This window comes from Stegostoma tigrinum, chromosome 29 (assembly GCF_030684315.1).
Source record: "Stegostoma tigrinum isolate sSteTig4 chromosome 29, sSteTig4.hap1, whole genome shotgun sequence".
In the NCBI taxonomy this organism is placed as follows: domain Eukaryota; kingdom Metazoa; phylum Chordata; class Chondrichthyes; order Orectolobiformes; family Stegostomatidae; genus Stegostoma; species Stegostoma tigrinum.
In genome coordinates, this window is record NC_081382.1 from 21,464,355 (window position 1) to 21,489,481 (window position 25,127).

Sequence of the window (25,127 nt, forward strand, 5' to 3'; positions counted from 1 at the left end):
AGGCAAATTGTCGAAGTTCTTCAAAGTGACTGAAGACAGAGACAGATGATCGATGCTGCGAGGAGATAAAAAGGTCACTGCTTCTCACATTTGGTGTTCAATCCATATCACTTTCTTGTGTGGTTGTTCAGAGTGGATTGGCTGATGTTACATGAGAATCCTAAATTGCCAATAAAAACAGAAGTTGCTGGAAAAGCTCAGCAGGTCTGGCAGCATCTGTGAAGAAAAAACTCAGAGTTAACGCCTTGGGTCCGTGATCCTTCCTCAAAACGGTTCTGAGGAAGGGCCACCGGACCCGAAATGTTAACACTGATTGTTTTCTTCACAGATGCTGCCAGACCTGCTGAGCTTTTCCAGCAAATTCTGCTTTTGTTCCTGATTTACAGCATCCACAGTTCTTTCAGTTGCTAAATTGCCAAGACTGATGCTCCAAAAGTTGAAACGGAGAGAAGCAATGGAACAAGAAGATGGTCCAGAACCAATTTTCTGCTGTTCAGTAGACTGAGGACTATACGAGAATGCTATGATAATTACGTTTCGCAGACAATTCAGGCCCATTACAATTGATTACAAGGTCTGGGCTACATTTTCACCATCAGGGCAGGAAGGGAAAGACAAATTTCAGATGATAGAGTTAACAAACAGTTTCACATTACTCTTTGAAAGAGAATGCTTTGTTTTTAAAATTGTACTGTTATTGTAATAATGACGTAAAATAGAATAAAATATGAAATGCTGTTTGAATCCCATCAACTGATTTAACGCTTGGGACCTGCTTGGACTGAAATTGTTCAAACACTGACCAAAACATTGATTTAACTGATACCCTCATCTGCACAAGTTGACAACTTCCATGAAACTGACATTTACACAACCAAAAGCGTAGGCTGAAATTTACATTTTCCGAGGGCAATGAAACCCACATGAACCTAATCTCCTATATCATTACCACTATTATGACAACTTGCACATGTTGAAGCTGAAACGTTGCCAGTACTTAGAAAACATGAGAACATAGCTTCAGCAACCACAGAATATACAAACAAAATACACTCTTGTTCATTCTTTCATTCTCTCTTGCTCCCTTTGTTCTCACTTTCTCTCACCCACTTTCATACACTCCCCAGCTGACATATGAAAAAAGTGACTAATTTGACAGCACTCAGTGGGAAGAAGCATCAGAGAACTGAAAATTCAAAAGATAACGACAAGATGCACTACTGCTGATGACTTCCATAAAATTTGCTACCCAATCATGGTTTCAGGTTAAGATTTTCTAAGGAAATCCAAAGGACTCTAAGCTGGATATTTGTTTATTTTCCCTTATGCTGGGCAGTATCTACTTTTACCTTTGTACCTGCCCAAATGACTGCACAAAGGCCATATGCTTTATTTTGTATCTTTCTTATTTTTCCTGAGATTAGTAGGTAATCTGCCAGTCATGACTGCACTGTCAGGCTATATAGTGCCCTCTTCCTCCAATTCTTCATCCACCTCTCAATCGACATATTCACTAATAATGTCATATCTGGATCAGATCTCCTTTTCAAGTGTTTGTTCTGGTTGTCTTGACATCATGGAATTGTCTTCTCATTTTCTGGGTGGAAGCTATGAATTTTTAACTGGGTGGACATGTTACTTGTAGCCAGATGGATTTTTTTTCCTGTTTTCATGACCATTGTCCCTGAAGAACAAAGATCATTTTGATTCACTGGCTCAGCAATTCCTGAATGAAGAAATGACGCTGAATCTTATGCCAATTTCTGTAGGTCAGACCAGCAGTTTCCCTCTCTAAATGGCATTAGTGAACCAGATGGGGTTTTCCCCAACAATCAAATAATGGCTATTTTTATTTTTAGACTGTTTTCCAGGCTTTAAGTTGAATTCAAATTCCATCATCTATAGTGTTGGGATTTGAACCCACATCCCCAGAACATTACCTGGTCTCTAGGTTAATAGCCCAGTGATAATACCACTCCGCTGTTGCCTCCCAGTTGCAATGGTATGATTGTGGCCAGCTGTCAACTCATTTGCTGCTAAATCGTCATCCAAGGCCTTTGATACTGACTCAATTATTCCAATTTTTTTCCTGGAAGGCCTCCTATTCTTCAAATTTAACTTATTTAAAGCTCTTGTTACCTGGTTTACGGTTTGGTTCCACTTTTAAATCCTTTTTGGACATCTCTTCTTGTAATTGTCTCCATCTAAGAATGACTCCAGTCTGACTTTTCTGCAAAACTCTTTTTATTTACAATATAATACATCCAGTAATGTGAGGTGGAACACCACTCTCTGGTGCACGCAGTTGCTGGGTCTTATTTCAGAGTCCAGCCCAATGACTGCTGGTGTCAATGTTATGTCATCAGACACATCCATATCTCCTTATTTGTCGTTGCCTGTAACCTGACTCTCATCAAATCTCCTTCACCACCCCTATGTTCCCTGACCTGTATTGGTTTGGCAGAACCTTGATTTTAAACAAATACAGAAGTGGCTGGAAAAGCTCAACAGCTCAGGCAGTATCTGTGAAGAAAAAATCAGAGTTAACATTTTGGGTCTGGTGACCCTTCCTCAGAACGTTTTAAAGTTCTCCTTCTTGGCTTCAAATCTTCTATGGCCTCTACCTTTCCAATCTTTGTAACTCAGTGATATAAAAAAAACACTAGCTAGGTCTTGCAAAAATTTAAAAAGAAACAAAAATGAAGCAAATGCCATGAAGCACTGAAGATGGTCATGTCAGCTCTTGCTGTACACATGGGTTTTGATCTCAGTTTTAAATACAGGAAATTTATGATCTTTAGGCTTTTGCAGGGAGGCCAAACTATGTTAAGGAATCACCTAACATTTTAGAAATAATAAAGATGATTGAGGAGAGTTCAGTGTTGTGACGTATGGTATAATTCACTGGCAAGTGAATTCCCTTTCAAATATCATCCTTTATTTCTTAAGTGTAAAGTGATTATAATTTGGTTTCTCAAAGAGTATTGCAAATAAGTTTCATTTCTATTTGCACGTCTCCAAATGTATTATTATCACAGCTGGATTCAGTGGCACACATTCCTAAATTACAGGTACCGTAAAGTAGGCTGATACGAAACTGTTGCATTCTTTGTAAGTTGCCTGATTTAGAAAAACTACTAATGATCAGCATGAGAAAGTTTTCCTTGATTGTTCACCTGACTTTATGCATTTTGAACTTGTAATATAAATACTAATTTTGAAAATGGACAGAGATGAAAACTGGTCTCAGAATTAAGTGATGTTTCTTGTTAATTCAGAAATGCCTTATATAAATACTATAAAAAATGCAAATTCTTTCTCTGAACCCTAACGTAGATCCAGCTTCACAGTTCGTGTTGATTTTGTTTAGTTGCTTATTTTTTAAAGATTAAGAATACTGAAGCTTCACTCTGAAATTCTGAGAGGAAATATTTCCTTTCAGTGGAAAGGTAATTGCCAGGAAATTCAAGTTGGGAAAGAACAGAATTGACTGTCTTCAGCTAAGTGTGTGCATATCAATTTGTTTTGTATAACGTGTATAGTTTGCCATCTACGTCAATCATTTGATTCGCCATTGAGAGTTTGGTTTGATGTGAAGTAGGTGAATTTTACCCGTGCACAGAACAGATGATACTTTGTATCTCTAGTTTTGCTTGTGGTGCTGCCTGTGCAGCTAGAAGGCTTTGACACTAAAGTGATTGATCTTGACTTTTGATCTTCACACAGGTATGCTTTATTCTGTTTTTGGTTGTTCTGTATTTTGAACTTCCCAATGAATAGTACAGCTTCTATAATTAGTTAGAAGTGGATGACAACTGAGTCTTAACAATATCTTAATTATTTATATTATGCTGACGTTCTCAGTTTGGGTGCTATTTTCTTTCAATTCAGAATGTGGCTATTTATCATTAGGTCTGGTTGAGTATGGCTTATTTAAAGAGTTTAGGTTGCTTACATTACTTACAAAAACTTTTAAGGACTGTCAGTAGCAGAAATCAGCTAGAAAGGTTATCATAAAAGAGCAAAGTAATATTGATAGTCTGCGTTCATTGTAAGCTATTCCTTTGCATGGGTAAAGCAAGCTGTAAATTGGGGAAGACTCTTATTGTTTGGAAGATGACAGATATCCCAATTGTAAAGATTTTCTTCTTTTTACACTTTTGTAGGACCTAACTTGTGTGTTCTATGTAATTGAGTTTGCTGCCCCAGGACACAAAACTAATGTCAGCTATACGATACATTCAGATGTATTGTAGAGCAGGGATCATCCAGATCACTTCAGTTTCACTGGCTATGAATAGGGAAGTAGCTGAAATTGAGACTTTTCAGATCAGCTAACTGAAATCACCATCATGTATTGGCAGTAATGTTTGTTCATGCTACTTAGCTGCACACTCAATGGACCCTATGCTTAACTGAAGCAGAGCAGATACTGCCACATTTGAAAGTTCAAGTTAGGGGTTTCCATAATTGAGAGGAAGTATCAAGTTAGGGGTTTCCATAATTGAGAGGAAGTAAACAAAACTTTGGAAACAGTTTATATCTGAAAAGAGATGGATTTCTCCTTGAAAGCCCCCTGCCCACTTCAGTAAAGAATCCTGGGAAATCTCCATATGGATTTGCTTGCTGATTTACAAAATCAAACTACCTGTATACGTCTTTAATTTTATTATTGTACTGAATTTTTTTTTAATCAACCTGTTGAGACATGTTTTGACACAGCTCTGGAGCAAGTGGGACTCGAAACCAGGCCTATACTCTTGTAATTCACCCTGGGTAAAAACAGCTGAGGGTTGATACGTCAAACTACAGTTTAAACCTTTATCCATCAAACATTTATAGGCCTGGGATATGTGAGAGAAACCAAATGGTCAAAAATATAATCTTCAGCAATCTAATTGAGTGTGAAATTAGACAACATGCTGTGTGGGAAGTAGATGATAAACACCTTTACAACATCTTAGAGACCCTGATGCGTTAGAACAATGACAGAATAACTGGATACCACAGCCAAGCACCAGCATTGGAGTGTTTACAAGCTGATAGGTGTCAGAGCACGGTAAGCCAGCGATTTTGAGTGCTTGACCTGGCTTGGGTAGGCAGATGATTCATTAACAACGTTTGGAATTGGGCTGCTCAAATAACAGCAAGATAATAGTTGAGTTGAATTTGCCTCCGTAAGTTATACTGTGTGAAGAAGTTGTAAGAGGTGATTCCCTGAGCACAGAAGTGGCAGCTGTGTTGCATGTTACAGATGCTACAATACCCAGGACATGACCAGGAGATAATTATTCTGAGAATGTACTTCTTAGGGTGTAATGGTAATGCAGTTGAACTTTGAAAGTACTACTCAGACATGAGTTTGTAATACTTACACAGAGTAAAATATAGCATTGTCACGATCACTTCCAATCATTTTGGAACTTGGAATAAGGCTTTGATGCTCCAGATTCAATACATCCCCTTATTTTGATTTTTTTCCCCTTGACTTCTAACATTTAATGTTCTGTAAATTTTTTTCTGGAGCTGCCTACGATAAAATTGAATTGTGTTTCAAGTCTTTGTTTTTAAAGTGCAATTTGTGGAAATTGTCTACTTTTTGATATGGCTTTCAGTTCTGAGAAATGAAGCACCATCCTACTCATCTACTTATTACACCTGGGGCCATCATCATGCTCTCAGGTCAGCTGTAGTTCAGCTAGGCAGAGAATCAAAGTTTTTTAAAAAATCAGGCTTGCATTTTGGTACCTTATCCCCATTTAACTTTTTATTGGAAGGCTTTTTTTTACAATTTGTTTTTTAATTTAATTTGGACAGCAATAGCTAAGCCAACGCTTTTTGCCCGTTCCTAATTGCTCAGAGGACATTTAGCATTAGGGACATTAGTATGAGTCAGCAGTCAGATGCAGGTCAGATTAGATCAGGTCAGCAGATTTCTTTCCCTAAAGGGCCTTAGTAAGACCACATCTCGAGGACGGTATACACTATTAGTCTCCGTATTAAGGGGAGGATACAAATGCTTTGGAACAAATTCAGAAAATGCTTAAAAGTCTAATACCAGGAATGAATTGAGTTATCTTATGAAGAAAAGTTGAACAGGCTCTACTTGTATCCTTGTATATTTGTATTGCTTCCATTCAATGTTGATTTTGAATGTTATCTATCTAATGGCTTGTATCTGCTGGATCGGTTGAGTTGAGAGGTGAGTTGATTAAAATGTGAGATCCTGAGGGGCCTCGACAACATGCACGTTGAAAAAATGTTACTTCTTGTGGGACAAACTAGAAGTAGCGTCAGAGTTTTCGTGAGTCTTTGGAACTCTTTTCCTCAAAATGAGGTGGAATCAGAGAAATTTGTTGGACCAACAGGGTGAAAGGTTGTCGGACAAGGTGGGAATATGGAGTAATCAGGTTAGCCATGGTCTTATTGGAGGAATGGGCTCAAGAGGCTGATTAGCCTACACCTGATCCCAATTCAGATGTTCCTAAACCCTGTTTTCATGCAGTTGGAAGCTTAATGGTGAAATCAGAGAAGCAATCATGTTTTGCCTTCGTATATTGTCCATTGATTTATCTAGGATTAGGAGTTGTAGCAAATACCTAACCACCTTGGAAAAAACGGGTATGCACAATGTGAGTTTGATTAGCACCTTAACGCGAGGTTTTAAAGTATATTCTTTCCAACCATTGTTGATTTTGAATGCTATCTATCTAACGGCTACAGATACTGTGCCAGCCCTTAACAAAGTGCAAGAGGATAAACCTGAGTGTCAGAGTTTGGCACCATGAAACCACGTTTTAAAGGATTTTTAGGAAAACTGATCTCAGGCTGAAGTGGCTACAGGGAAAATAGTAGAAATAATGCATGGAAGTGAAACAGCTGATAAAAACTATGTAAATTGGAAATAGACTTTAGGAACAGAAAAGTTCATTTGACCCAAGAAGCTACAGCTTCTGATGTCCTAAAGTGAATCAATGGGATACCACACTGCTGTCTTCACAGCTTTTATTAGTTCATTTTCTCTGCTATCATCACTTAACCTCAATTCTTAATCTCCAATTACTTTTTGAAAATGTTAAGTACGTGTCCCTATTCAGCATTGAATCAAATTAATTAAATATAACCTCCATTTTCTGAATCTGCAATGACTGGCTTTTATTAAATTATGACTTCCCCAGGTTTTCCCAACTAGATCCCTGAACACAATTTCTAAAATTTTTCCCTGTAGCTGGTGATTAATTGAGTTGTACACGGGCACAAAATATGCCTTAACCTTATGGTAATCACTTTCCAGTCCTTGGGAACATTCTGTGAATCTAATGATCTGTTTTATTCCCTCTTTCTTTTTCAGACATTTGGATGGATGTTATCTGTACCTGGCTTAAAGAGCTTCACATTTCTTTCGGAGGACCAAAGGCAGAAGAGTGATCACTTAGCTAAACATCTCTGCTGAGTGTGTAAACGTGGGCATGAGTTCCTGATTGCCTGTCATTTAAATTCTCAGTGTGACTATCCCTCTGACCTCTCCGTCCTTGGCCTCCTCCACTGTTCCATTGAGGAATAACCTAGGCCAGAGGAATAGTCCCTTATGCCTCGATTATCTATTTTACACTTTTCCAGATGTGACATTCAGCTGAATAATTTCAGATCATAACCTCCTTCTTTCCCTGTCTTTTACAGATAACAGTCATTGGGATTGTTTCTGCTCTTTCCATTTATACCTCCTCTAGATTCATCTTTTGTTTCATCATTTGTGCCATCACTACCTCTTTTTGCCTTGCATAATCATCTTTTGTTACTTAAGTACTGCTGCCTTCTACACAGACCTCCCCCTTTTTTCTCTACTCCCTCTTCTCCCTCTACATTTGCTGAAAAGCTCCAACAATTTTTTCCAGCTCAGACAAAAGCCTAATCTAAACTATTAAAGTTGTCTGTTTCTCACTCTCTCTGCACAGATGCTGTCAGATCTACTGAGCATCTCGAGCATTATTTTAGATTTCCTGCATTTGTTATATTTTTGCTGTGTTTTAGTTTTCTCAAGTATTATCTATACGATGCTCAGCTGTCTTTGCTTTCCGTGGAAATTGGCTATCAGCAAATGTGCACTAACAGTTCATACACCCTTTGGCTTTAGTCCACATGAAGATTAAATTCTAAATTTCATATTTTAAATTAAATTAGGTTAGAAAACCTTTCGGTTGACTTAAAATTATTTCCCATATCCCAAATATATGTATAAGTGGCTCCAATTAACACATGATAGAATCTGTATAGTTTGGAAACAAGCCCTTCAGCCTAACAAGTCCACACCAACCCTCTGAGCATCCCACCCAGACCCATTCCCCCTAATCTACACATCCCCAAACGCTTTGGGCAATTTAGCATGGCCAGTTCACCTAGCTTGGACATCTTTGGACTGTGGGAAGAATCCCATGCAGCCAAGTGGAGAACATGCAAACTCCACACAGTTGCCCAAGTGTGGAATTGAACCCGGGTCCCTAGCACTGTGAGGTAGCAATGCTAACCACTGAGCCACCATGTCGCATTTGATACCAAATGTTACCATGGCTATCAGACTTCACTCAACACCAGATTACAATACAATGGGTTTAACTAAAATCACAAGCTTTCTGACTGCTGCCCTTTGTCAAGTGAAGTGGAGAAAGACACACAAGCACAGAATATTATAGGCAGAGTGAAAATGATAAGATAATTCCAGGTAATTAAGAATGTACAAATTAATTTGTCCAAAGCCCAAAGATGTGCAAGTCAGGTGGTTTGGCCACATTAAATTGCCCATAGTGTTCAGGGATTTGTAGGTTAGGTACATTAGTCATGGGAAATGTTGGGTTACAGGGATAGGGTAGGAGGATGGGTCTGGGTGGGATGCTCTTCAGAGGGTCGGTGTGGATTTGTTGGGCTAACTGGCCTGTTTCCACACTGTGGGGATTCTATTAAAAAATTACCTGGAATTATTTTGCCATCTGTCTGCCCATATATTCTGTGCCTGCCTGTCTTCCTCCATGTCACCTGACGAAGGAGCTGCATTCCAAAAGCTTGTCTCTATTTAGTGGTGTCATGTGACTTCTGACTTTGTCTACCCCAGTCCAACACTAGCATGTCCACATCATGGCTATCAGACTTGGCTTTGTGGATGTTGCTATTACCTCTAAACCAGAAGGTTTGTCGGTTCAAGTCTGACTTCTCTAAAGGCTTGAGAACACAAACGAGGTTCTGATCTGATGGGATCTGCTCTGATTCCACCAGCTTAGTGCAAAACTAGATCACCAGGCTGCAGCGAGAAGAGGTTGAAATCTGACATTTTAGTATTAATCTGGTAGAAAAGCACAGTAACAGCTGAAGATGTTTTGAAATGTAAGAGATCAACTAAGATTTTTGTTCAGTATCTCCTTAACATGCACGAACTGAATTAAGTGACTTTCGTGAATTATTCCATTCCAAGCACATCACTCGGAAACACTTTTGTTAATTCATTCATAGGATGAGGGTGTCATTGGATAGGCCAGCATTTATTGTCCATCCGTAATTGCCCAGAGAGTAGTTCAGAGTCAACCACATTACTGTGGGCCCGGTGTCACACTTAGGCCCGACCAGGAAAGGATGGCAGTTTCCTTCCCTACAGGACATTAGTGAACCAGGTGGGTTTTTCCCTAACAATTGGCAATGGATTCACGGTCACCATTAGATTCCTAATTCCAGTTATTTTATTGTACTCAAATTCCACCATCTGCCGTGGTGGGATTTGAACCCAAGCTCCCAGAACAATACCTGAGTCTCAGGCTTAACAGTCTAGTGATAATACCGCTAGGCCATTGCCCCCCACCCAGCACCATGCACTGTATCACATTTGAATTTTTACTTCCTTGATTGAAGTTTGTTATTTTAATTTCAGGACACAGACTGCAGCTGCAAAACATGAATCACACCTTGAAAAGGCAGAATGTGTCATGTAATTATACAGCTGGTCCGCTGGAGAAGACTGTGCTTCCTGTTCTGTATTCTTTCATAATTTGCAGTGGATTGCCAGCCAATTTCCTAGCCTTGTTGATATTTACAAGGCAGTCTGTGAAGAAACATGGGATCTTTGTTTATCTAGTGAACCTGTCAGTGGCTGATCTGATTAATTGCCTGGTCCTTCCATTCAGAATAGCTCTGCTTATTACAGGTGATGCCTTGGAAGAAAATTCTGGGGCATGTATGTTTGTAACAGCAATCGTTAACTTGGGTTTTTATTCTACACTGGCATGCAGGACATTCTGCATTATCTTCATAAGCATTAGCAGGTATGTAATGATTGTGAGGTACCACAATAACAAATTGAATGCATTTAATGATGTAACCTTTGCAAAGTACGCTTGTATTGTGTCTTGGGCCCTGGGGATCCTGATTGTGTCAATACCTTTAATTTATATATTAAAGCAAATGAGTATATCTGAATTTATGTGCTACAGTGTCAAGCTTTACAATGGCACACAGACCACTTCCATTTTGTTTGTATTCATTTCAACAGTGTTCTTTATTTTTTTAATGGTCTTTATTGTCTTTTATGTCTTTATCATAATGCATTTGATCAAAGTGAGCAAAAGCAGTACAGTTCCACAAAGGCAGGGTCATCAAATTCGCACACAGTTCATCATTTTTTCTGTAATAGCTACTTTCATTGTTTGCCATTTGCCATATTACAGCTATCAAATTATATCAAGCATTTATCGAATTATGCACAATGAATGCCAGCACCTAGAGCAAATACAAAGGGCAAAAGTTGTATTACTGTGGCTGGTTTCATTCAACAGTTGTTTAGATCCTATTCTATATTATATCATTCCCCAACGATCATTGAGTATTAAATCCAATGTAGATCAACAAAGTATTACAGAAAAGTCTCCAGAAACCAAAACTGTAAGTTACTGTAGCAATTTTGTAATAAATAGCAACCTTTATCAAAAGGCTTAGTTCTTAGGATGAAAGCACTTTCTCCATTGTGTTCTGATGAGCATAGTCTGTGAGTTGTGTTAATATTTTGGCATTTGCAGTAGTTTTAGATCAATTGTTTATCTGCTTTGGATTTTGCAATATTCAATGGAACAGGGTGAGATAATGCCTCAGAGCTATTGGTCCATCCAGCCAGGCACCCAACTGTAATGGACTTGATATTTGAGAGACAGTTGCAGCCCTGGTTGGGGTTTGCACAGGTTGTTGCAATTCCTGTTACCTTCCCCTACTTTCAGTAACATATTCAATTACGAGCTTTCTACTGTGTGTGCAATAAAGTGAGTTTCACAGGAAGTGAGCTATGTTTTATTTTAATCTATGCTGAGTGCAATGAAGCAACCTTGGACTCTTCCACTGCCGCATTCACAATTGTTGAGATTCCTTTCTTTTCCCTGAAGTCTCTGGACAGATTGAGGCAGGTTTGCCACCCAATATTTCAACCAGAGCTTTTCATCTTCAAAAGCGGCCACTCTCTAATCAATGCAAAGTCCCATCAAGTAATATTTGAGGCAGGCTGTGGTTTTAAACTCTTTGAATGTTACTTACAAGAGCTAATTGATCTCCGGTATGAGTCATACCCATTTTTGTAAAAATTGGGTGCCTACTCCTATGTTTGGCTTGCTTCTTCGGTGGCTTCTTCCTGTTATTTATTCAAATGATTTACTAAACTTAAATATAAACACCATGATGAAAGATTTAAGAGTGAATGTACCTATGTCAAAAGTTTGTAATTGCTTTATTATCTTGTGTAAGTATTAGCAAAATCTTTTTGTAAATGTGCCAAAAAGAAAATCTACTTAAATTACAAGCCAGAGCAATGCATTGAGTTGATGACCTGGACTCAGGACAGGATTTTAACAAGAAATTGCTTTACTGATCATTACAGAAGCAGTTTAGCCTCTGCCAGATTTCAGTGCATGTCACACACACTTCTGTCTTAACTTCCTTTGGACTGTGTAATGAAGTGCCTTTCATAGCCTGATGACATCGCAGAGAACTTTACCGTCAATCAGACAATTTTGAACTGCGATCACTCTTGTCATTTCAGAAATGTAATGTTTTACTACAGTCTTATAATAATGATAATATATTTTAGTTGATAAAAAATAAAGGATGTCATACCATGGAGTTTATTTATTATGGTTTCAATCACATACCTGCCTTAATACAACTATTACATGATTGAATATCAGAATCTCTACAGTGTGGAAAGACACCATTCAGCCCATTGAGTTTGCACTGACCCTCCTAAGAGCATCCCACCTTGCTCGCCCTACCCTATCCCTGTAACCCTGCATTTCCCATGCTAATCCACCCAAACTGCACATCCCCAAGCACTGTGAGCAATTTAGCATGGCCAGTTCATCAAAGCTGCACATCTTTGGATTGTGGAAGGAAACTGGAGCACCCAGCGGAAACCTCAAGGAAACATAGGGCTGAATTTTACCAAAAATCAGTTAAGTGTCAGTTTTGAGGAATTTTGTGTAGGGTTTCACTCCATGAGCTCAAGCTCATGTACTTTTCCAAAGGCTGGCCTTATTATGAATGCCCCACTCCTCTCTCCACGATCATATACTCACCAGCAGCAGAAATACTCAACGTTGCCAGGACCTGCCAGGAGTCCTGATCTGGCACCATATTTAAACTCCACCTTTGCACCAGGTCATGCGCCATCAGTCAGGAGCTGCCCTTCACACTGCCTGTTTGTTACAAATTATCCCAGAGATGGCCAAGTGAGGTAAATTGCTCCCTCTGCTTTGCTGCAGGTCCTGATGGACAAGGTAGTGAGGAAGAGGGCCATACTGTTTCGTCAGGACTGTTAGAGGAGATAAGGCCATCAGATCATACCAGCCCTCATCTGAAGGTGCCACCCAGTTCGGTGCAGTGTCCACCATCTGCAGGAACGTCCAGCAATGTGGGGGAAGGAATGGGCTCCAATAAGCTAAATGCCTTCCACTCGCTCTAACTCTGTTACTGCACACAGCTCCCACCAAGGCTCATGCGTGCAGCACCTTCCCTCACTTGCTGTCATCCCTCTATCACCCACACTGTTAATCCTGCATGCTCTCTGCGCTGTCTGCTCATTCACTTGGGATACCTCACGAACTTTCTCCCATCGACACCAACCCTAACATTTGTGGCAGTACTTCCATTACACTGAATCTCTCCCTTTGTCTCATTCCAGGAGAAAGCATTGCACAATATAGCAGAGACCAAAGGACTATACAGCTCAGGAACAGACCCTTCAGCCAATCAAGATTGCATTGATGCATGATGCCTTTCTAAACTAAAATCCTTGTGCATCTACATGGTCTGCATCCCTCTATTCCCTGCTTATTTGTGTATCTGTCAAGATGCCTTTTAAACGTTGCTATTGTATCCACCTTCACCAGCTCCTCCGGCTGTGCATTCCAGGCATTTACCACCCTCTATGTAAAAAGCTTGCCTCTCCCATTTCCTTTGAGCTTATCCCCGTTACCTTAAACCTATGGTCACAAGTAACTGACATTGCTACTCCGGGAAAAATATTCCGACTACCTATTGTATCCATGGCCTCTCATAATTTTGTATACTTCTATCAGGCCACTCCTCACCCTCTGACATTCATGCGAAAATAAACCACATTTGTCCAATCTCTCCTCATAGCTAATACCCTCCAAACCAGGCAACATCCTGGTAAACCTTTTCTGTACCCTTTCCAAGCCTTCGCATCCTTCCAGCAGTGTGATGACCAGAATTGTACACAATATTTCAAGTGTGGCCAAACTAAAGTTCTATACAACTCCAACATGACTTGCCAATTTTTGTGCTCAATACCCTGACCAATGAAGGCAACATGCTGTATGCCTTCTTGAGCACCTTATCCACTTGTGTTGCCACTTTCAGGGAATGATGAATCTGAGTATACCTAGATCCCTCTGTAATTTGATGCTCTTAAGTGTTCTGCCATTTACTACATTTTTCCTTCCTGCATTAGACCTTCCAAAAAGCATCACCTTACCTTTGTCCAAATTAAAGTCCATCTGCCATTTCCGTGTGCAAGTCTCCAGTCTATCTATATCCTGCTGTATCCTCACTGGTAGACCTCCTCACCATCCACAACTGCCCCAATCTTTGTGACAAATGAACAAATGAAAACGTACATCACAGGAACAGACCCTTCGATCCTTCAAGCCTGTGTCGACCATCATGCCCTAACTAATCTGCTATTTTTCAATCCATATCCCTCTATCCCCTCCCTATTCATGTACCCATCTATGTGCCTCGAAAATGTCTTTAATGTGCTCGCTTCAATCAACTCTTCTAGCAGTGCATTCTAGGCTGCTACCACTCTCTGCGTGAAAAACTTCCAATGTACATCTCCCTTAAACTTTCTCCTTCTGACTTGAACCTGTGCCCCCTTGTAATTGAAACTTCAACCCTGGGAGAAGGTCATTCACAAACTTACTAATCAAGTCACCTATATTCTTTTCCAAATCATTTATATATTACAAAACAACAGGATCCTGACACTGATCCCTGCGGAGCACCTCTGGTCACAGATCTCCAGTCGGAAAAACACCCTTCCACTGCTATCTGCTGCATGGAGATAGGTAATGGAGAAGCTGACATTCACCTCCTGACCCTGTATGAGGAGAGAGTCCTTGCCTTCGTGGGAGAGGCCTGTACCTGCTCAGATGGTGATGCAAGAGCTGCACTCCATCATTCTAGACATTGGTCTCAGTGCCAACAGCAAGATTGACAGGGGAAATGAGGGCATGAACTGCACTCCAGGTGCCCCTTTCCTCACATGTATATATTAGGCATATACATATTAAATATATGTTAAGCAAAAATCAATATTTTCATTGACTGTAGCATTTTCACTTAAATTAACAATTCTGGTGGTGAGGATGGAAGTGTATGTTCCTGGATTGGCAAATTGCGCCACCTACAGGTTTGGAGGTTAAATTTGCCACAGCTTAGGTCCTTGGCTTGTTTGCAAGAATGCATGGAGTTGCTTCAGGTGAGTCACAATGTGATCTTGTATATCTGGGGTCGAGACCCACAGCCTGATACTGCCACTGTCAAAAGAATGTGTGAATTTACCATTGACCATCAATGTACGGAAATGTGATGAAGTGATACCATGTGGCACCTGACCAGGAAAGGAATCACATCCTGGCTCCTCAGAAGCTCCTCTTAGGGACAGCCAAGAGGTGGCCAAGCCATTCACCCTTCACCCTGCCTGTTACCCTCAAACTGAGGAAGGTGAATCCACATCTGGATATGCCCCACATGTCTGTGCCCTGTGGCCACAATCTCCCTTTGGCTTTCCTACCCAAAACTCCAAAGTTAGACCATAAGACCATAAGACATTGGAGTGGAAGTAAGGCCATTCGGCCCATTGAGTCTACTCCGCCATTTAATCATGGCTGATGGGCATTTCAACTCCACTCACCCACACTCTCCTCGTAGCCCTTAATCCTTTGCGAGATCAAGAATTTATCAATCTCTGCGTTGAAGACATTTAACGTCCCAGCCTCCACTGCGCTCCGTGGCAATGAATTCCACAGGCCCACCACTCTCTGGCTGAAGAAATGTCTCCTCATTTCCGTTCTAAATTGACCCCCTCTAATTCTAAGGCTGTGTCCACGGGTCCTAGTCTGCCCACCCAACGGAAACATCTTCCCAGCATCCACCCTTCCTAAGCCATACATTATCTTGTAAGTTTCTATTAGATCTCCCCTCAACCTTCCAAACTCTAATGAATACAATCCCAGGATCCTCAGCTGTTCATCGTACGTTAGGCCTGCCATTCCAGGGATCATCCGTGTGAATCTCCGCTGGACACGCTCCAGGGCTAGTATGTCCTTCCTGAGGTGCGGGGCCCAAAATTGGACACAGTATTCTAAATGGGGCCTAACTAGAGCTTTATAAAGCCTCAGAAGCACATCGCTGCTTTTATATTCCAACCCTCTTGAGATAAACAACAACTTTACATACGCTTTCTTAATCACGGACTCAACCTGCAAATTAACCTTTAGAGAATCCTGGACCAACACTCCCAGATGCCTTTGCACTTCGGCTTTATGCATTTTCTCACCATTTAGAAAATAGTCCGAGCCTGTATTCTTTTTTCCAAAGTGCAAGACCTTGCAGTTGCTCACAAATTTGTCAGTTAATTGGCATCGCTACAGCGCAGGCTCCCTCCCCCGATCTGCAAGTACTGGCACTGCACCTCGATGTAATGGAGGGAACGGAAGAAGAAAACCATATGCAAGAATGTAAATGTCATGGGTGACACTTCATTGTAAATACATTTTCATTTTTCTAAATGTGTATCCACTTTTCATGATCAGCTGTGTCTAGCCAAATGTCTGTCTAGCCACTTCACAACATTGAGGGTACAGAGACTAGCCATGTTTAGTGCCACACAATGTCCTAATCCTGTCTGAGTGATAATTATCCTTTCTGTAGCACCCATACCAGCATGAAGCTTTTTCAGGATTGAACAAGGGAGTACTGGATGTTGCTAAGATTTCAGTTCATTTGTAACTTTAAACTGTTGTTAAATAGTTTGAACTGTACTGAGAGATCAATTTTAAGCTGTATTTGCAGTTGGGGGTGTACAGGGAACGGTGGCCTCAACAGCAACAAAACATTTATAGTCAGGGAAAGATGGCGCCAAGCATCTCAGTGAACGAGGTTCACTAAGAAATCCTGCCTGCATTACTTGGACTGATGTTGCTGTGCTTTGGATGATGAAGGTACTGTTATGTCTGAGCTAGGCCCTCATGTTCTTACTCAGCATAATCCTGCAACTCTCACACATCCCCGTCATCCATCCCGTTGCCTCGGTTCCTCCTCCAACTCTCCAGGTCTTAGGTTCTGAGGATTAAGCTGCACAGCACTGCACCAACTCCAAAATTCTAAGTCCGCCTTTTATTGTTCATTATACTACCCATGAGCTCCTTTCACAATGTAATTCAAGGTAATTCTGTTCTTTTATCTAATTTCTTAATATCAGCAGACAGATGTCTCCTTTCCCAAAGACTCCCTTTTCTTTCAAATTCCTCATTGATCAACCATGTCACTCTCCTAGATATTGCCTAGAGTTTTCGAATGCCTCCTGTTAGCTTGGTGACCAGAGTGGGACTCAAAGCGCAGACGCGTTGGTCCACTGCAGAGTTTAATCACAGCTTTCTACCGATTTGCCTATGTAGCCACAGGTGAGGTACCAGAAGACTAGAGGGTGGCTAATATGGTGCCACTATTGAAGAAAGAATTTAAGGAAAAGCCAGGGAACTATAGATCAGTGAGCTTGATGTCAGTGGTGGGTAAGTTCTTGGCTGGGATCCTGAAGGACAGGATTTACATGTATTTGGAAAGACGAGGTCTATTTAGAGATAGTCAATATGGCTTTGTGTGTGGGAAATCATGTCTCACTAACTAGAATGAATTTTTTGAAGAAATGACAATGAAGATTGATAAAGGCAGAGTGTTGGATGTTGTCTATAAAGACTTCAGCAAGGTGTTGGACAACGTTCCACATGGTAGACTGGCTAGTTAAGATAGAAAAACTGGCAACCAGGGGGAGCTAGCTACTTGGATTCAAAATTGGCTTGAAGGTAGGAGACAGAGGATGGTGGTGGAGTGTTGTTTTTCGAACTGGAGGCCAGTGACCAGCGGGGTGCCACAAGGATTGGTGCTGGGTCCATTGCTTTTTGTCATTTATATAAATGCTTTGGATGCAAATACAAGAAAAATCATTAGTAAGTTTGCGGATGACATCAAAATTAGTGGTGTAGTGGACAGCGAAGAGGCTTATCTCAGAACATGATGGGATCTTGATTAGATGGACCAATACGTCAAGAAGTAGCAGATGGAGTTTAATTTAGAGAAATGTGAGGTGTTCATTTTGGAAAGGCAAATCACAACAGGACTTATACACTTAATGTGAGGCTGGATGAACACAGCAGGCCAAGCAGCATCTCAGGAGCACAAAAGCTGACGTTTCGGGCCTAGACCCTTCATCAGAGCCTAGGCCCGAAACGTCAGCTTTTGTGCTCCTGAGATGCTGCTTGGCCTGCTGTGTTCATCCAGCCTCACATTTTGTTGTCTTGGATTCTCCAGCATCTGCAGTTCCCATTATCTCTTATACACTTAATGGTTAGGTCCTGGGGAGTGTTACTGAACAAAGAGACCTTGGAGTGCAAGTTCACAGTTCATTAACAGTGGAGTTGCAGGTAGACAGGGTAATGAAGAAGGCATTTGGTATAACAAGGTGTAGATCTGGATGAACACAGCAGGCCAAGCAGCATCAGAGGAGCAGGAAAGCTGATGTTTCGGGCCTAGATCATTCTTCAGAAATGGCCAATTTCTGAAGAAGGGTCTAGGCCTGAAATGTCAACCTTCCTGCTCCTCTGATACTGCATGGCCTGCTGTGTTCATCCAGCTCTACACCTTGTTATCTCACATGCTCCAGCATCTGCAGTTCCTACTATCTCTTAAGGTATTTGGTATGCTTGCCTTTACAGGTCAGTGCATTGAGTATAGGAGTTGGGAGGTCATGTTGCGCCAGGACAGGACATTGGTTAGGCCACTTTTGGAGTACTACATGCAATTCTGGTCTCCCTGCTTTAGGAAAGTTGTTGTTAAACATGAAAGGCTTCAGAAAAGCCTTACAAGGATGTTGCCAGGATTGTAAGGTTTGAGCTATAGGGAGAGCCTGAATAATGACTATTTTCCCTGCAGCATCAGAGGCTGAAGGGTGACCTTATAGAGATTAATAAAATAATCAGAGGGTTAGATAGGGTGGATAGGGAGAGCCTTTTTCCTAGGATGGTGATGGCGAGCACGAGGGGCCATAGCTTTAACTTGAGGGGTGAAAGATATAGGACAGATGTCAGAGGTAGTTTCTTTACTCAGAGAGTAGTAAGGGAATGGAACGCTTTGCCTGCAACGGAAGTAGATTCGCCAACTTTAGGTACATTTAAGTCGTCATTGGACAAGCATATGGACGTACATGGAATAGTGTAGGTTAGATGGGCTTGAGATCGGTATGACAGGTCGGCACAACATCGAGGGCCAAAGGGCCTGTACTGTGCTGTAATGTTCTATGAGCGGCATAGATAAAGGGAATAGCCAAGACCTTTTCTATGGGGTAAGGGGTTTCAAAACTAAAGGGCATAGGGTTAGGTGAGAGGAGAAAAATTTACAAGGGACCTAAGGGGCAACTTTTTAATGCGGAGTGTGGTGCGTGAATAGAAGTGGTAGGGGCTGGTACAATTACAACATTTAAAAGCATCTGGATTGGTATATGAATAGGAAGAGTTTAGAAGGATAGCGGCCAAATGCTGGCAAATGGGGCTAGACATATAAAGGATATCTGGGCGGCATGGACAAGTTGGACCGAAGGGTCAGCTTCCATGCTGTACAGCTCCATGTCTTTTTTCGTGGTTTATTGTCCATTGGCAACGAACTTAGCTGTTATGTGTTAAGTATTTGAAACAAAATCGCGTCTATCAATAAATTAGTGGCTTTTTCAAATTAACAAAGGAACTTGAAAAGAATTATTATTGATATTAAACCAAGCAGAATCAACCTGGCTACGTAGCTACATCTAGTGGCTGAGTGAGGAACTACAACAGGGTTAACCCAGCTGTGAGCACTCAGTTACCTGGATTCATGCTGCTAAAATTACAGTGAAGCTTAGCGCTGACTGTTAAAGCAGTAAATCAGGTAGCACCATCTCTGGCAACTACGCTTGCTTAGTTAAAATAGGAAGCTTCCATTTGATTGGTTCAGCTTCTCCAAAAGCTTTACTATTCCAGTATTTCACAAAAAGACTCAGCATTGAAAATATAGAACAACATGAAGTTGCCCTAGTAAAAAGAGTTAGTTAGCATGTTGTCTCTAGCATGTGAATTTTAATAATGTGATTAGATTTGATTTCAGCCCGAAAACCTCCTTGTTTCTGAAAATTAATTTCCAAAAGTGTGGAGTTTCATGCCTTCAGATTTATGTTATTTTAAATAACTGCTTAACTTTAACTTGCATTCCTTCTCCTTTATCTTTCATTTAGTTCCCCCTTTCTTTCCTCTAGATTTTGTTTCACGCTTGTTTTAACACTGAATAAACTATTTTATCTGACACTTGTACTGGAATGTTTCCAACTGTGATTGGATGGGAATGGAAGTGGGGTGTCAATCAAAATCATTGCTGAACAACACAGCTGGAAATCCCACCTCTGTTTGGGCCCTCTGCTATTTTCCCAAGGTGGGGGGGGGGAAGCAGACCTTGGAAGATCCTACTCCTGCTATGGGTGACATGAAAGCACAGTGGTTAGCACGACTGCCCTACAGTTCCAGGAGCCTGTGTACAATTCCAGCCTCGCGCAACTGTGTGCGTGGAGTTTGCACATTCTCCCCGTGTCTGTGTGGGTTTCTGCTGGGTGCTCTGGTTTCTTCACACAGTCCAAAGATGTGCAGGTTAGATGGATTGGCCGTGCTGAATGTGGGGTTACAGGGATAAGGTGGGGTCTGGGATGCTCTTTGGAGAGTCGATGGAGACCCGATGGGCTGAATGGCCTATTCATGATCTGTAGGGATTCGATGAGTATTAGCAAAGCCCCTTTGATCCTTCTCGGCTTATTCAGAGTCTGCTCCTGGTTTTCAGACAGCAGCCAGAACTCACTAGCAGTTGGGAATTATACCAGGTCTATGGAGGCTGGGGCACAGTTACGTGGATGTTTAGAGAAGAAGATGCAGTTCAAAGTTGCACCGAAATGGCCAAGTCTGACTCAGTAGTCCTCACAGATATTTTTTAAAATTGCCATGAGCTCACTGTAAACTGGTTTCCATGCCTTTTATTGAGCAATTTGATCTTTACAAATATAACATGAATCAAATCCCACTTCCCTGGTGGGTTATTCCCTGCCCACGCAAAACCCCCACCAGCAGCTTAAGGCAGATCCACATGGGATCATTAAGGCCCCACAGCACTAGATATTTGTACCTCCTGACAGCATGGCAGCAAAAGTTGGCTCAGCACACAGTTGCCCCTCCTCTGAGGGGAAAATCTGGCCCTTAGGCTCATCATGGCTCTGTAAGGACTCTTTAACCTGAAAGGCTAAAGATATCCACAGGTGCTTTCCTTGCTCACCCAGGTCTCCTGTAGAAGGTTCTACGCCAAAACAACACCCTTGTCATAGCAAATTCTGGCACAAGAACCTTATTTAAACAAAACCCATTAGTCAAATATGAGTGCAGAGAATGCTGAGAGCTGATTGTTTGCTTCTGACCACAAAACCTGGGCCATGGAAACAATGCAACGATTAAGGTGTTTAAGGCCTGAGGTGATATAAGCCAAATTTCTTATGCAATATCCACACTCTTTTGTAAGCTAGCAGTCCTTTAAGTTGTGGTCATTTTGAAAAAGGGGAAGGGGCAACTTGTAATGACTGAATGCAAGAGGCCTTTGCAAATTTGGAGCTTTTTAAGTGGTGGTAGAACAGGGGAATTCTTATGCACTAAATCTGATTATAGACTAATACAAAAGCACCTTATTTGTGCTAAAGTAGAAATCAATCCATTTCCTATAAAATATATATATCAACAACAATAACTTGCTAAACAATGTGTCTAACAAAGGAAAATGTCTCATAACATGTTACAGAGAGGCGAGAGGAATGAAGGTAGAGTTGAAGCTGAGTGCAACGGAGTTAAGAGAGGCTTAGTGAGAGAATACCAAGATGTCAGAAACTGAATACATATCTTCCAATGGAAGGGCTTTCAGAACATTCCTTGCATGTTGAGCATGACAATTCGGAAACATATATAAAATAGTGAAACATGATTAAGAAATAACATTTGGATAGAAAATGTTACCACACACAGACTCCACCTCAAATTGCTCTCTGCCTTTCACTCCACATTTCCTCGTTGACCATTGTGTTTGGAGAGTTTTTTTCATCCAGATTAGCACTTGGTTCTATTTCAGGTTCTTACATTTGTTCATGAGCTGAGGAGAATTTTTTAAAAACCACTGGCAGAACCCAAAGAATGATTTACGATACGGAATTTCCTGTGATCTTGCTTGACATTTAGCAGTCTTGTTTGTCTTGCCTTGTTGGTTTGTCTTCATAGTATTGATATGACCAGGTGCCATGCGAGGTTCCCCAATCTGGTCCAGTTCCAGACCAGAAACCACAAACCGTTAGGCTCCCAGGTGAGGAAGAGCAAATTGGTTCCCCTTGTTACTCACCTCGGCTCTCATCTGGCAGCGACAAGATTAATTTTAAATCCTTTCTCCCAGACACAAATGAATTTAGGTTTTCAAAAGGAGATGACTTAACCAGGCTTTATTGAGTTTTCAAAACCAGTGAGCTTATCAATTCGTAAATGCAAGAAGAAATAGTGGTGCAACAGACAAATGCACAGATTAGAAATAAGGAGTGAGTCCAAAATAATAAAAGCTTAAAAAGGTCACAGAAGCAAAGAATTGCTGTAGTAGAGATGGAGGTTTATTGATCCATCATCTCTGAAATGTTTGTGCATAGCGGATAGTTGAACATGAATTTTAATGCAAATATTGACACTGATAGTTGGCCAATCAATTTTGAGATTCTTGGCTTTGCAGGTTGATTGGAACTCTTTGTCCTGGTTCCCTTTTGGCAGTAGCTGGCAGTATTCAGACGAAGTGACTCTTTTTTAAACCCCTTTATTTACCTGCAGTGCAGGGGTGTTTAAATGACATTTCCCCAAGCTGTGACACCTCACAGCATATCAGTCCAGGAACACTAAAACAAATAGACTAGCATCACCATTGGTTCTCAATCCCTTTTTTGTATTTTCCTGGAAAATCAAAAATAAATATTGCAAAATTCAAGATTTTCAGTTAAGAATGAGAATATTGTCTGCCATCCCATTTAATTCATCCACAGCTGAGAGCTTGATCCATGCATTTGTTGCCACTCACTCTTCAATTTCAATGCTCTCCTGGCCAGACTCATACCCTGCATAAATGCCCTCACTGTAAAAGGCACCACCTTCTGCTTGCTAACCAATGTTAACTCCTTCTCTTGAGAGGCCTTGATTTTAAGCTAATAAAATGTGAGGCTGGATGAACACAGCAGGCCAAGCAGCATCTCAGGAGCACAAAAGCTGACGTTTCGGGCCTAGACCCTTCATCTCCTGAGATGCTGCTTGGCCTGCTGTGTTCATCCAGCCTCACATTTTATTATCTTGGAATTCTCCAGCATCTGCAGTTCCCATTATCTTTGATTTTAAGCTTCTCCTTTTCATAAAATCCCACCCAGGCCATGATCCTCCTATTTCAGCAGTCTATTGCAGCCTTGCAAATCTAACTCTCTGCAATCCCTGCACTTCTCAATTCTGGTCTCACACACATCCTTACCTTAAAATGCTTCTCTATTGCTGACAGGTCTTTTGCTGCTAATGCCCTAAACTGTGAAATTCCCTCCTTAATCCTTTCCACATTTCAACTTCTCTTTCCAACTTAAATTTGCTTCATAGAACCTACCTCTTTGATGGAATGTATTCTAACATGTCCTTATGTGGCTCAGTGTAAAACTTTGTTTAATAATGTCCCTGTTAGGCACATGGAGATGATTTTACATTAACGCACTGTACAAATATAGGTTGTTGTTGTTTGTTGACCATTTCAGGGCACGGTAGAGCCTGATTAAATTATGTTGCAGGAAAGATATGGGGTTGGGAGTCAACAACACTTTTAAGGACATGGACAGTGACAGTGAGTTGGTAGGAAATGGATCAGCAGTTCACACAAACAAATAGTCCAATGGCTGGCTTTCTTAGGAGACTGATGATGGTAGTTTTGGAAAGAAGGGGACAAGACCTCAGGAGAGAGAAACATTGACAACACCAGTTTATGAGAATTCATTTTGAGAGGGCTAGAATACAAGAGCAGGGATATACTGCTGAGGCTGTGCGTGGCTCTGGTCAGACTGCATCTGGATAATTATGAGCAGTTTTGGGCCTGTATTTAAGGAAGCTGTGTTGGCCTTGGAGGATGTCCAAAGAGGAATTATAGGAATGATCCTGGGGATGAAGGGTGTGTGATATGAGGATTGGTTGAGGGCTGTACTGTTTAATAGAGTTTAAAAGAATGATGGAGGATCTGGTTAAAAAAAAATCAGAATACTGAGGCTTTTAGATGGAATGGATGTGGAGAAGATATTTCCACATTTTGTAGGAGAATCTAGGACTTGAGGGCATGGCCTCAGAGTGAAGGGACGACCCTTTAGAACTGAGATAACGAGGAATTTCTTCAGTTGGAGTGTGGTGACTCAGTGCCACAGGAGGCTGGAGAATGCAAGTCACTCAGCATATATGACAGAAATAGGTAGGTTCTTGATTTGTAAAGAGATCAAAGGTCACAGGGAGAAGGCAGTTGAGAAGTGAATCGTCCATGATCAAATTAGTTCTTTGAGAAGGTAACCAAACAGGTAGATGAGAGTAAACCGGTTGATGTGGTGTATATGGATTTCAGCAAGGCATTCAATAAGGTTCCCCACAATAGGCTATTGTACAAAATGCGGAGGAATGGGATTGTGGGAGATATAGCAGTTTGGATCGGAAATTGGCTTGCTGAAAGAAGACAGAGGGTGGTAGTTGATGGGAAATGTTCATCCTGGAGACCAGTTACTAGTGATGTACCGCAAGGGTCAGTGTTGGGTCCACTGCTGTTTGTCATTTTTATAAATGACCTGGATGAGGGCATAGAAGGATGGGTTAGTAAATTTGCAGACAACACTAAGGTCGGTGGAGTTGTGGATAGTGGCGAAGGATGCTGTAGGTTGCAGAGAGACATAGATAAGCTGCAGAGCTGGGCTGAGAGGTGGCAAATGGAGTTTAATGCAGACAAGTGTGAGGTGATGCACTTTGGTAGGAGTAACCAGAAGGCAAAGTACTGGGTTAATGGTAAGATCCTTAGTAGTGTAGATGAGCAGAGAGATCTCGGTGTCCATGTACACAGATCCTTGAAAGTTGCCACCCAGGTTGACAGGGCTGTTAAGAAGGCATACAGTGTTTTAGCTTTTATTAATAGAGGGATTGAGTTCCAGAACCAAGAGGTTATGGTGAAGCTGT

The 25,127-nt window shown here is 41.1% G+C and overlaps 1 long non-coding RNA gene across 1 annotated transcript; it reads left to right on the top strand.

The window, feature by feature from the left end:
• Positions 1–3,610: 3,610 nt before the first annotated feature.
• LOC125465240 (uncharacterized) lies at positions 3,611–10,427 on the top strand. Its single transcript, XR_007250212.1, has 3 exons — positions 3,611–3,726; positions 7,352–7,453; positions 9,914–10,427. It is a non-coding gene; the product is annotated as an uncharacterized LOC125465240 (long non-coding RNA).
• The last annotated feature ends 14,700 nt before the right edge of the window (positions 10,428–25,127 follow it).